Source organism: Ambystoma mexicanum, chromosome 1p (genome assembly GCF_040938575.1).
Source record: "Ambystoma mexicanum isolate Mex_15411 chromosome 1p, UKY_AmexF1_1, whole genome shotgun sequence".
Lineage (NCBI taxonomy): Eukaryota > Metazoa > Chordata > Amphibia > Caudata > Ambystomatidae > Ambystoma > Ambystoma mexicanum.
In genome coordinates this window covers 433,236,244-433,249,647 of record NC_090921.1, presented here as the reverse complement: position 1 = coordinate 433,249,647, position 13,404 = coordinate 433,236,244, and the positions used below count along the sequence as shown (strand labels likewise).

The 13,404-nt window shown below is 43.6% G+C and overlaps 1 protein-coding gene across 2 annotated transcripts in view; it reads right to left on the bottom strand.

Moving 5' to 3' along the window:
- MPV17L2 (MPV17 mitochondrial inner membrane protein like 2) overlaps positions 1-12,902 on the bottom strand; it is a 100,699-nt gene extending 87,797 nt beyond the window's left edge. For both annotated transcript variants that reach the window (XR_011303899.1, XM_069649255.1), the window contains exon 1: positions 12,775-12,902. The gene's annotated coding sequence lies outside the window, so the exon portion shown is untranslated. The remainder of the gene's footprint in view (positions 1-12,774) is intronic.
- Positions 12,903-13,404: the final 502 nt, after the last annotated feature.

Sequence of the window (13,404 nt, the reverse complement as noted above, 5' to 3'; positions counted from 1 at the left end):
ATATTAGTCTTGCTCAAAACCCTCATGCAAATTAAAAGTAGAGCGGAGTTGAGCTACTTTCTGTGTTCAACGGCTTGGTCAATAATGAAATGCTCTACCCACCCCCCTCGCCCTTTCCATTTTCAGGCATTACCCCATTGAATGCCATCAGGCAGTATGCATATGCCCTTAACAGTCATTTTCCTACAAGCCATAACAGAAGTAGGGATTGGGACTTTCTGTCTATGGTTAAGTTTGACTCCCCTACTGGAAGATCACTATTTCAGATACTACCAAGTTAGCTCCCAGTTGACAAAACTGCTAATATTTCCCACCCAATAAACTCTGAATATTTTGTAAACTCCACGTGTTTTAGTACAAGTCCAACGCAAATCATACTGGAGGTATTTACACCAAACCTGCACCGTGCACGAGAATCTGGCATCTACTTCAACTCTATTCAGTGGTTTTAAAAGATAATCCTAAACGAGAGGCAGAAGGAAGTTAAAGAAATGTTAAGCTTGCTGACTAGTCCGTGGACCGACATGCTACTATTGCAAAAAAACTGTTTGGTTTATTTGGGTCGCAGACTGCAAATAAACAAAATTTGATCGGTAAGTGTAGGACTGACATTTTTTAATCAGCCAGCTCTCTGGTCAGTAGACTTTTAGCATTGTCTTTGGATTCCATAAGAAAATAAATAAATTGGACAAGGGGTACATCAGCAGCAGATTCTGAGGAGCATAATCCAAAATAAACAGCTGGTCTGTGACTTGTTGCAAAGTGCACAGACACGGTGCAGGGTTTAGGCACCAGTTTGTAGCCTAAAAGAGTATGGTAAGCTTGATGCCAACAGCTACCTTCGACTCCCCAGGCCAATCTGTGTCATACAAACATACTACCCGACATTAACTCTGTAGTTGGTAATGTGTTTGAAGGAGCACTAGGACAATTCTATACGAAACCTCAAAGCACAAAGGGCCTTGTTTAATAGACAAAAGATTATAATGTGCATCACACGTGAAAGATAGATTTGCAACATTCTATCTACTAGCTCCAAGTTTCCAAGAGGTAGCTCCTGCTGATTGGATGATGCCTGATACCCAAGGGCAGCTTTTATCCCCCGCTCAGCAAATCCTTGTTTCGATTCCCTGCTAACACACTGAAAAAGGATATGAAATATGGCACTGATAGGGCTGCAGCAGGGTTCGAAATTGAGGGAAGCTATTTCACTATTGCTTGTAGGCTATAAGGGCCTGGTAAACCTGCCACCAATGTTAGCAAGAGCTAGGTTTAGCCCCATAGGCCAACTGATGTCCTACAAATATACCTATGCAAGATTAACTCTGTGCTTGGGAATGTCTATACATAAATATTAAGACACATCTAGTTGTCATCTAAAGTAGAATGGGTCATAAATAATGGGAAAAAGTTATCCTTTGCATCTTGTGCAGGCATACATTTGGGAAACTATGCATGATCTTTTCCTTTCCGCAGATGTAGCTCCTACCACTAGTTGATGTCAGTTACCCAGGGACTGCTTTTAGCGCCTGCTTATGCAATCTATATTTCTATCACTATTTTTGGTTTATTCTGATGTAAGGGAAGGCAAGAAAAAGAGTTAGAAATGCATAACATTGTGTAGGGTGGCAAAAGACAAAAAGGCATGTGTAGTGCAGGATTCATCTGACTCGCTCTGTATATCCAAAACGCATGTGAATAATTTGCAGATCAACAGACACAACATTGACCATATACGGAGCATGCTGATCACTGGGCATGGTTTACAGCCATTGCAAGTCGGCACTGTGGATGTGTTTATTAAGCCCAGGGCTTTGTTAAAGGCAACGGGCCATGCCCAGTGTAACCTTCTATGTGTTTGCTGTGCCTGGGGTATTGACATAGGGCACTGTGAGTTTGTTAGTGTATCTATGAAAGAATAGTTGAACACGTCCCTCTGAGGTGGTTTTCCTCCTTTTTGCCCAACCGGTTTCAAATGGTTTCTCTTCTCCCACAGCCTTGAACTGTCGGGTTCCCCATGGGTTCGCTTTATCTCCCCTTATGTTTAACATATACATGTGCGCCTTGGCCAATGTGATTGCTAGCCATGGAGTAAATTTTTTCTCATACGCTGGTGATATGCAGATCCTTTTTTTCGCCTCAATGTCCCATCTTCTGATACCGCCAAAAAAATGAAAGACTATCTGCGGTTGGGGACTGGGTGGCCAATAATTGGCTTAAACTAAACAGGGATAAAACCGAGGTCTTACTGGTCGGGTCTAACAACACAGGACAACCTTGGACTTGCGAGTACTGGCCTACCTCCCTTGGCCCATGCCCTGAACCTACCCCGGTAGTTAAGGGCCTAGGGATCAAAGTAATGACCTCAGACTCTGGAGAGGCTCAAATCTCTGCGGTCTGACACCTTGACTTCACTAAACTGAAAATATTGAAAAAAGTCCTACCGTTTTTACCATCCGAGTCTAGGACAAAAATTGTAACTGCATCCATCATTCAAGTTTGCTTTTGTAATTGTAACTGTCAAATTCCGGTTATTTTAATGTTTTTCACAACTCAGCCAGTTCCCATGGTAGAGTTCCTCCTAGGAGGCTTCCAGTTCTAGATACTAAACCCAGTGTTCATGGCCCTATTACCTGTCTGGGTGGACATCTTAGGAGGTAAAGCACTTATCGGACATGGGGCCGACAGCACTTCGAAAGTCCCGCAGCAGAGTCAACCCAGCCCTTCCTCCTCCCAGGGGATAATACAGATACAGTGACTACTAACAATAGATCGGATAATAATTGCAGCTGTTATTTTAGCACTTAGAAGCGTGCAGATTCCAACATGGAGCGCTGTACAAGAACACATTTTTGTTATACTCCAAGATGCAGAGACTCACGGCGAAGGTGGCAGCATAGTCAAGTGCGTAATAAGGGTAGCAAAAAGGAAGGCTGGGGGTAGGACAAGTGGTACCTCCTAAAACGTGAAGCCCTTAATATATTGATTTAATGCGTTCATTTAGCGCAGCGTTACCCCGGGTTGTTTCAGTGCTATTCTTCTGCTTGACTAGGCCGATACCGGTTCTTTAGAGGCCAGCTCGAAAGCTGGAGAAAGAGCTAGTGCGAGATTAGCGCCATCAATTGGAATTGGACCATCTTTCTAATTTAAAAACCCTGCCCTGTTTTGAATAAAGCTGAAAATAAAGTAGAATCCCGAAGGGAGAGTGGGGGAGAGAGTGTAGGGGCGGGTTGGTTGCTGGTAGTTTACTTTACTGGAAGTGCAAGAACTAACCAGGGTATGCGAGTGCAGTGGGAGGAAAGGGATGAAAGGCAGAGCGAGGCAGAGGAATACAAGCAACCTAAATTAAACAGAAAGGGAGGAACGGATGGAGAGAAGAGGAGAGGCAATGTAGGGAAGCCAAGATGGGGTCAAGAAAATGTAACGAGCGACAGGGGGAAATGGAAAGACGTAACAATATATGCTGTGATCACATGGACCCAGCAGGCAGTGGGAGGGTGCATGCACCAGTAGAGCATTTAATATCACATGTATGTTAGTTCACATGGGCCAACATACAGTTTGAAATATGTCTCATTCTTCTCCCCAGTGGGAGGGTGCGTGTACCAGAAGACCATTTAATATCATACGTCTGTTAGTTCACATGGGCCAACATACCGTTTGAAATACGTTTCATCCTTCTGCCCAGTGAGGGAATACACGCACCAGTGGGCTGTATAATGTGTCATCCCACATTGAAGAGAGGAGCTTTGCTAGCAGTAATTTATTAAAGAACATCAGGGCGTGGTGAAATACATGCTATATTTCACTGGGCACAGGTTACTCACGTCAGATTTGCCCAAACGATCAAAAAGATGCTTTATAACGCTGTTTGAAATGAACGATTTTCGTTTGTTTCAAAATGCATGCTTTCCAAGAAAAAGCCTGTTCACTTTGCATTCCGATTGGTGGGCCTGATGTAGTGGGTGGGGATGCAGGGGGGCAGATATCAGCCAAGAGAATAGATGGATAAAACGTTGGTTAAAATCACAGCAGAAAAGCAAGATGTGTGTGAGGGACAGGGATTGTGAGTGCAAGGGAAGGGCCAAGCACGGGCGCACAATGGGTTAGGGGCAGGAGTACCGCCAGTGGCTTGAGGGTGTGTAGCTCCTCTGTAATTGGAGTTCTCTCTTTTCTGGGGATGATTAACCAGCCAAACATGCAATTTACATGGTGATCGCTGGAGTGACTAATAACACCAACACTTACCTATTGCTTTGCCCCCCCCAGTCAGTCCTTTCGGCGATGGCGGGGGCTGGGACCGTGCTCCCCCGATACACACTCTGGCCAACTTCAGCCACTTCAAGCAGAGGCAGCCCGAGATCCTAGAGGTAAGACCTCTTTGTGGGCCACACGTTGCCACTTACCAGAGCCACATGCGGCCCCTACTGTGAATGTTTAGTAGCCATGTGCACCCTCTCTAAATCTCCTGCATGTGTACATGCACGTGAACAGCCACATGTGGCAGTGTCTGATGTGTGCACTAATTGCAGCACGCTCTTGCAGCATTTGAACAGCTACTACTACACATCCTGGCACAACGAGAATCGCTGGAGACAACAAGGGACACTCTGGGTGACTACTAGCCTATAAGCAGCACTACCTCATGTGTGTTTATTATGTTGCTGTGTCTTTGCATACTGCTATAGTGATATTGTATATGTGTGTAGAGTTAGAAGCAGGAACATGTGTTTGAGTGAAACAGCTCGCTGGAAGCGTGCGCAGTGGTAAAAAAGTTACCCTAACATCCCCAACCTATTCATAACCTCTCCGTGAACCTCATTCCGGCTTCCCTACTTCCCCCCCTTCCTAGCCAACCACTGTCACCCTAACCCTCCTTCCCTGCTGGGGTTGTGGAGCCCTGTATAAGCATTGACTTGCAGCAGTTCCCAAAACCGCAGGTGTGTTATAATGTAATATTTGAGCATAACTACAACTGGCAAGGTACTTTCCGGTGTCATCATTTGGCTGTACTGCTTATTAAATGCAACTCTATTTTTCATTACTGGTGGCAACGAGTAGACATGCCTTGAGCCTGGTTCTTATTTAGCTATGTGATGATTTCTTTTTTTTAAACAAGTACAAAAACGCAATGTTATCACTTTCTCAAGCGTTTACACAAAACATAACATGCAACGGACACATGAACACTCCATAAGTAGCATTTTCTGTAAAGTCATGAATTGACTCGTTTTATGGATGATGGTTTGAGGGCCACTTTTTTTGAGGCAAGCAGTGGGCCACTTTTTTTTTGAGGCATCCGGGCCCATTTCTTGTCCCAGTCCGACCCTGTTCTTCACCTCTGAAACCTTATTTTGAATCAGTCCTTGTTAAGGTGCAAGAAAGAAAACAAGTGCCAAGTTTATTAATTCAAGACAATTAAATGCTGCAAAACAGGTCGAAATACGGTCTCCTGTCACTTGAGTTAAGGATGGAAATAGTAGTTGGGGTGTACCGACCAGAACTGCGATAAAAGTGCGCCCATACTCTTTTATTCTCTGGAGCAGTGATACTTTACAAGGACAAGTTTAAAGGCAATCTGAATGGCAGACAGCGTGAACAATGAGAGATGTGGGGCTAATTGGGTGGGGAGACAAGGTCAAGTCCACCCACTGACACCTGGTGTACCAGCTTCCATGCTGCTAGTGAGCCGAATGTTCCAGACATGACACGAGTATGCCAACCAATTGTAGAGGGCCGTATAACAGAGGGCCTTATAGTTTACGAGCCAATAGTATTCTGTGTACTTAAGTGTTGAGGATGACTTGCACTAGAGGCAGGCTTAAGTTGTCCACCTGACAGTAGATGTCCTATCCAAACCCGTCCCTATATAGAAAGTATACTTCGATGTTCCCCTGAGTCCAACCACAACTCTGTGTAGGTTTAATTAGTTTGCCACGTAGTATGATGTCACATATGATGAACTTTTACTATATTAATGTATTTTTATGTGATTTGCGCTGAGAGCACCAGCAAACGTCTGTTGATGTCCGTTTTAACTCGAGAGAGTGGCGCCTGCTACCATTTTTGTATTTTAGGAAGGAACTTGGGGTTGGTCACCCTAAATTACCTGGTGGCACCCAGACATGGACTCCCTGCTCACTGTGCTCAGAGAGGCACTGCTCCACCTCACTGAGGAGGCCCAACAAGGCTGAAACACGCGTATGGAGTTTCTGTTGGTAGTCTTGTTCAGAAGGGAATTGCCATAGCATTTCGGTGCTGGACTGCCCATGTGGGCGGGACAAAGACTGATATGCAAATGGATATTTCACATCAGTGAAAGGTACAGTGAGCAAAAAGCAGATAGCTGTGAACCCTCAAAGTGGTTAAAAAGCACTGAACAGGTTATCATGCAGTGTTTTTTTGAGAGAGGGGAACCTGCTACCTTTTTTGGGTGTGCAGACCAGAACTACGATAAGAGTGTGCCCATACTCCCTTTTATTCTCGGGAGCAGTGATACTTTACAAGGACAAGTTCAAAAGGCAACCTTAATGGCAGACAGCATGAGCGATGAGAGAAGTGGGGCTAATTGGGTGGGGAGACATGGTCAAGTCCACCCACGGACACCTGGTGTACCAGTTTACATGCTGCTATTGAGCCGAATGTTCCAGACATGGCACGAGTATGCAAACTAATTGTAGAGGGCCTTATAATTTAGGAGCCAATAGTATTCTGTGTACTTAAGTGTTGAGGATGACTTGCACTAGTCAGGCTTAAGTTGTCCACCTGACAGTAGATGTCCTAAGTAGATGTCCTATCACAACCCGTGCCTACATAGAAAGTATACTTAGATGTTCCCCTCAGTTCAACCACAACTCCGTGTAGGTTTTCTTAGTTTGCCACGTAGTATGATGTCACATATGATGAACTTTTACTATATGAATGTATTTTATGTGATTTGCGCTGAGAGCACGATCAAACGTCTGTTGATGACCGTTTTAACTCCCCTTTTAAGACAATTGAAAATAAAACAGTCGGAGAAGGCTTTTTGCCAACTTCCTGAGTCGGTCTTATTATTTGGTGTAAGAGTTATTCTACATCCCATCCCGAGTATGATGTGTTACTGATTTAAAGGGCCCTCTAAGGGTTTATGTGGTAACAGAGGATGGTTCAGATCCGTCGACCCGTTAACTCCAGAGCTTTGGACGATTCGACATCCTGCGCAATCTAGCTGGAAGATTGCGGGTTTCCTGTGGAGAGCGGCCGATTACAAAACTTGCAAGTGAAATCGAGACGGTGGGCAGGGTCCCTCTTTGACGAATTCCCTACCTGGTTTCCGCAGCTTTGCAAACGGAAGGTGAAAGTGGTCGATTGGAAGAGGAGACGATACCAAAGGCTTTGAGCAGAATGAGCGAATGGTGAGTAGACTGAGGGGAATGGCCAACTGAGGGAATGGGGTTGTGGTAGTTTAAAAAGTAACAAAAAAGTAACAAGAGTAACGACAAAGTAACAGGGGTAACAGGAGATTTGTTTTGTGTGAAGAGAGAGATAAAAATGCCCAAAAGTCCTAACCCAAGGGGGTTCTAGAAGAGATCGTCTTACACTGCAGTCCGAGTAAATTCGGCTACGTGCAGGAAAGGTCCGCATAAGACGACAATCTAAACTCTGTGATCAGGGTATTATTAGGAGCAAGAAGATAAGGGGTGATCACTGTGGTTTTTAAATAAAGAGTCGAGTAGTCTGTCAGTCTATTTATGTTTAAGTTTAATTAATGTGTAAAACAGCGACAAAAAAAAGTGTACAAAGAATTGAGAAAAAGTAAAGAAGTTATGCTATCCATCTAAGGGAATGGTTGGTGCCAACCCATAGGAAGACAAAAGATTGGAAAGGTAAAGGATTTGAGCAGCGATTGCTGGGGTGCACTCATATTCGTTGTTTTTTTAAAGTAATATGTACATACTGGTAAGTATTGATAGTCAATTGAGATTCGTCACAATGGGTGATATTACTCTTCTGATGCATTTATGTAAGACATTGCCAAAACATATGCCCAAGCTCACACAGTATAGTGCGGAATGGGTGAAAGGCACTGCAGATAAGATGTTCATGCAATGGCCACAAGGAGGAACACTGTCAAAAGCAGCATTGCAACACATGACCACATACTTGCACAATGCATACACGGGAAATAAATTAGAGAAAAGGTAAGATATTTTAGAGCTCTGGAAGATGTACCAGGAAGAGAGGGAGGATCCGCCAACTAAGGAGTGGCTGCTTAATCAGTGTAACAAGGAAGGTGTTGAGCCCTCAGCTACCCTTACCTCACCAAAAGTAAAAGGCGATATTATGGAACAAATGGGGTTGCATGTAGGAATTGAAAGCAGCGACGGGGTATAGTAATCCAATATACAAACTGCCCTCTTATAGCAGCGACGATAGTCTAGAAGAGAGTAAAAGAAAAGAAGGGATCTTTAAGATTTTACAAGACAAAGAGGGGAAAAGTGAGCGATCAAATGTATCAACCAAATTAGAATACAAGAGTAAGAGATGGAAAGGAGAGAAGGATAAATCTGTCGAGGTAACGCTCGTACAGAATTAATGGATGGGAGGACAGATATTGCTCAAACTAGATGGGAAATGTATTGAGGAAGTAAGGCAAAGAGAAGATCAGGACAAGCAGGAAAGAAAAGACAGGGAACGAGAAAAAAGTTTAAAAGATTAGCAAAAAAGGAATATCAGACAAAGGTGAGAACAGATGTATCAGGAGGAGCAACAAAAGAAAGAAGAAAGGGCAGAGGAGCAAAGGAAACATGATAACGGGCAGAGAACAATAGAAGAACAGGATAGGCAACAAAGGAAAAGAAGAAGGAGGAAGGGCAGAAATTAAGGGACAAAAGAATAGAGACGAAGAGGAAGAAAGAGGAGCAGGGGCAAAAAGAAAAAAAAAGACAGGAAGAGGAGAGAGTTAGATGGGGAAGCGAGAAAGCGAAGAGAATTAGAACGGAATGAGGTCTGCGCCTGGATTAGGGCCTTGGATGGGATACAGAGATGCAAAACACCAATGTTGATATTGTTTGAGCTAGACGAGCAGGATGGGGGGTATATAAGATTACCGAAAATTATGCAGTCTGATTTAGGCTGGGCGGGCTTGCCTGGCCACACAGTGGAAGAGGAAACTCCCCCCAAGTAATAGAGAATGGTTCAATAAGGCCAAAAACCTATACCTGATGGAACGCCTGACAGCAACAATACATGGCGACTATGGCTCAGTGCAAATTAAATGGGCTGGCTTCTGTGAAAAGCACACCTAACAGCCTTGGAATGTGGTTATTTGTTGTGTTTTACATCTCCTCCCTTATACAACAAAGACATAAAACAGAGGAAAGCCAAGGACAATGCAAAAAAATACAAGAAAACAACCACAAAACTTCCCTCCAAAACCTTACTGCCAAGCAAAACGCTCCGAGCAATAAACTCTATCCCCTCTGCTCCTTCAACGGCTAAAACATAGCACACCCACACCAAGACAACGCAACAGTTCTATGGCTGGCCTACCACAAAACTCAAATCAAGGGACCAGCCCTCCTTCAAGCATACACTCAAAATCAAACCAAACACACACAGCTAAACCATCCTGCTCCATTCACAATCAACTGAGAGTTCACACCCTGCTAACAGCCTGAAGCCAAAACACAACGGGCACCTAATCCCGCAACAATTGGTAATGCAACCACAGGGAAAACACCCCTGCTGACCAACTGGCAAATTAAACTGGCCATACACATCCTGCACATACTTTGCAGCTTGACACAACACATATGCGGGTATCCACATACCCACAAAACACTTTGCACCAATACACCGGGCAACCAAATCCCGCAAAACTTGGCACAACCATACGGGCATCCACATCCCGCAAAACCTTTGCACCTTGGCACAACACATACGGGCATCCGCATCCTGCAGAACTCTTCATACTAATATACTGGGCATCCACAACCCGCAAAACTTGGCACAACACACACGGGCATCCACATCCCGCCAAACTCTTTGCACCTTGGCACAACATATACGGGCATACACCTCCCGCAAAACTCTTTGCTCCAACACACTGGGCATCTTCATCCCTCAAGAATTACTGGCAACGAAAACCCGGGCATCCAGAACCCGCAAAATTTAGCACACAACTGGGCATAACAACCCACTAGTCAATTGGCATTACTCTGTTAACATCTGCACAACCACTTGCACCATACCACTTGCGCCACTCACTCACATTCCCCAAACACCAGTTAGACACATTTGGCAATGAAATATGGTAAACCCATGTTAAGCACTACTCTAGAGACCAACATTAAAATGTTCTAAGTCCTTCAAGGTTTTGTACCTGTGGGAATATTAACTTTGATATTTGCAAGAAGACACAGTGCTGAGAAGAACACATTAAAATCAGTTCTGAAATCTCACATCCCGCAACACTCAGCACATTATCGAGCAAATCAACATTAAAGCATACTTAAACGCTGCCAAATATCTTTAAAACATAACTACTCAATAATGCAGCAATCAACTTCATAAACACTCTTGCCACACATCACACTTCCAACATTTCATCACAGGGCACTTAATACTCTCTTTTTGGTAACATGAGAGCTCTTTAAAAAAGTTTAGGAAGTCGGGGTCAAGCTCTTCAAGAAAACTAATGGCATTTTCCACTCTCCAGTCAATATCAACTTCCGCCTGCGACTCCCGCCTCCACACAGGTTCCGAATCGGAGAGGAACAGTTTGTTCCATTTAACTTTCACCAGCAAAACAGTTAACAACCGGCTGTTCAGCAGAATATTTTTTCCAGACTCTCCCAACGTCAGTTTTACCCTTTTTCTCCAAGGTTCATCTGTCATCTTTCCCTCCGTTTGAACTGCATTCACTTTTGACACAGTCAAATCCTGCTTGGAATTCACCTCAGCAGATCTCCGTCTACGATTTTGCACAGAAATGGGAGGCCCCCCAGGCACTTCAGATCCTCATCGCCAATGAAACGTTTAACCCTTGATGTAAAGACTGCACCAAGCACTTAGGGTTAACGCATACGTTTACTGGATACGTAGGTTTACAAGTTCACAGGACAGCAGCCAAGTACAGAGAAAACAGGTAAGTAAATATTGGTCAAGTATTCATATGGGTTAAGATATTCTTCAGGGAGACATCCACCGGTCCCTTATCCACTTCACCACCAAGCCCAACTGACTCTTGATAGAATTCTCAAGAGTCAGAGACCCAAACATTCCACGCTCTAATCACCATGAGCACAAACACACTCACAGGCAAGGGGGATACAAATAAAGCCAATGAAGAGAAGACAAATGTAAAACACAACATTATTCAGCGCAGTGACGTGAGGCGAGATGTGCCTCCACCCCCACGCTCCCCCCACCTTCTTAACAAGCGGTCTAGCACGAATGGACTGAACTCTATACCTATTTTGCGGACACAATATGCCCCCAAGAAGTGTTATGCCATTTAAGTGAACATTTTAGAGCCTGTTTCACTGTTAAGCAGGTTAGGGAGGTGGGGGGTGGGATTAGGTATGGGAGGGAATGGGGGTAAAGTTGAAATGGCAAAGTCAGAGGTCTTTGGTTGTGATTTCTCAGACGTGGTCTGAAGATACTACTGTTTTACCATTCGTCTGTCATTTTTACTTACGTTTAGAGGGTATCAACAGAATAATTTATATTTCTGTTTCATGTGTCTTCAGTGTTTTATCAAAATGTATGTCATCATAATTGTGGTTCTGGCTAATTGTCTTCAGGGCTTCACTTTTTATTGAGATAAAAAAAAAATCCTCATTATACTCTAGCGTCTACGACTGCACGCCATATAAGTTAAGACAGGATACAGGGATATTAAAGAAAGATGACTTCTCTAATACAAGTTGTAATGTAATGATATCAGGATTTACATTCAAATCCATAAAGAAAATGAATAATTGAAAAATTATAATAGTCACTGACACATCTTATTTATTTACAAGATGTGTGAATAAACATACTATTTGGTTTGATAAGGTATCTTTAAGTGCAGTGCCTTCCTTGTGCAGTCTCTTCCTTTTCTTCACCAGTTTATTATCAGAATGGTAGAGATGGGTTACTGGGGAATGAGCGTGCTGCTACAGATCTAAATGATTAAGTTACAGCGCCTTTTGTTCATTGCCATCTGTAATTAATATATGTAATATCGAAAGGAATATATTGCTGCGATATAAGACTGGTAACTTGAAATGGGGGCATTTCTGAAAGGACAGTCAGTGGACACAGCCGTAAACTAGACAACGGGCAGCCGCCCCGAGATCTCTATATGAGACTACCCTGTGTATATGAAACATGGATTGAACGTAGTCGTTTTCATGTCAGAGACACCAGAAATCACCTTCAGCCACCCACACCCGCCCCATATCTGAAAAACAAGGCAGTAACCATTGCAACTAGGAAGGCACAACTGGCCCAAAGAGAAAGCATTACTAGACTATTCCACTGATGTTCATGTTGTACACCCAACGTCCACAGAAATTACCACAAGGTCCTATATAAAACGGTAGTTGCGAGGGTTGTAGTATCGCGAGTCAAAAGTATTACAACGCTTGCACGGAAATGGCAGCAAAGGGAAGAAATGCGCACCTTTTTTGAAGAGTTGCACAATAATTTAAATCAAGCTGAATGTAAATGAACAGTGAACATTTCACGTAGTTACTAAAATAAGTATTCATCAAAATATTAAGAGTCCAGAGTTATACATACACTACCGACGGTCTTGTGCCCCACGTTCAAATGCAGATTCGATCATTTATGATTAGGTGGATCAACTAAATTATTCAGGTTCAAAATGATGGTAACTAGTTCCTATTAGAAGAACGGACCCAGCAACGTAATTTATCACGTGTATTCGTCGTTTCACCAATGAACAGCAAAGTAGTTTGTGATCTAATTACGCAAAGGTACGTTACGTGCACCGTGGCTTACTCACAGAGCTCTAGCCTGGGGCTAGCTCATGAGCACTCATGATGAGTAAAACGCGGAATCCATAAAAAGCATCGTACGTGTTACATACGTTCCTTCAAGGTCGAGAGAATAGAAGCCAGTTACTTGCCCTGCGAAAGCTCCTGGTGGATTTTCAATTAACTAAATTGTATTCAGGGTATTAACTTAACTTGGTCTGTAATATTGAGGGGGGTGTTTTCCAACAAGCAATGTGGTGTACACCAGAGATCAAAGCCGGTGGAAACTGAAGTGCTCTCTGCATTTTGGTATATTCAGCCATAGTTCTCTTTTTGCTTCACAGGGCAGACTATAACGACACATCAACTATCGCCCCCCCTCCCCAATCCATCCCCCAGTGGGAATTTGAACGTTGTCGATGGTGGATATGCT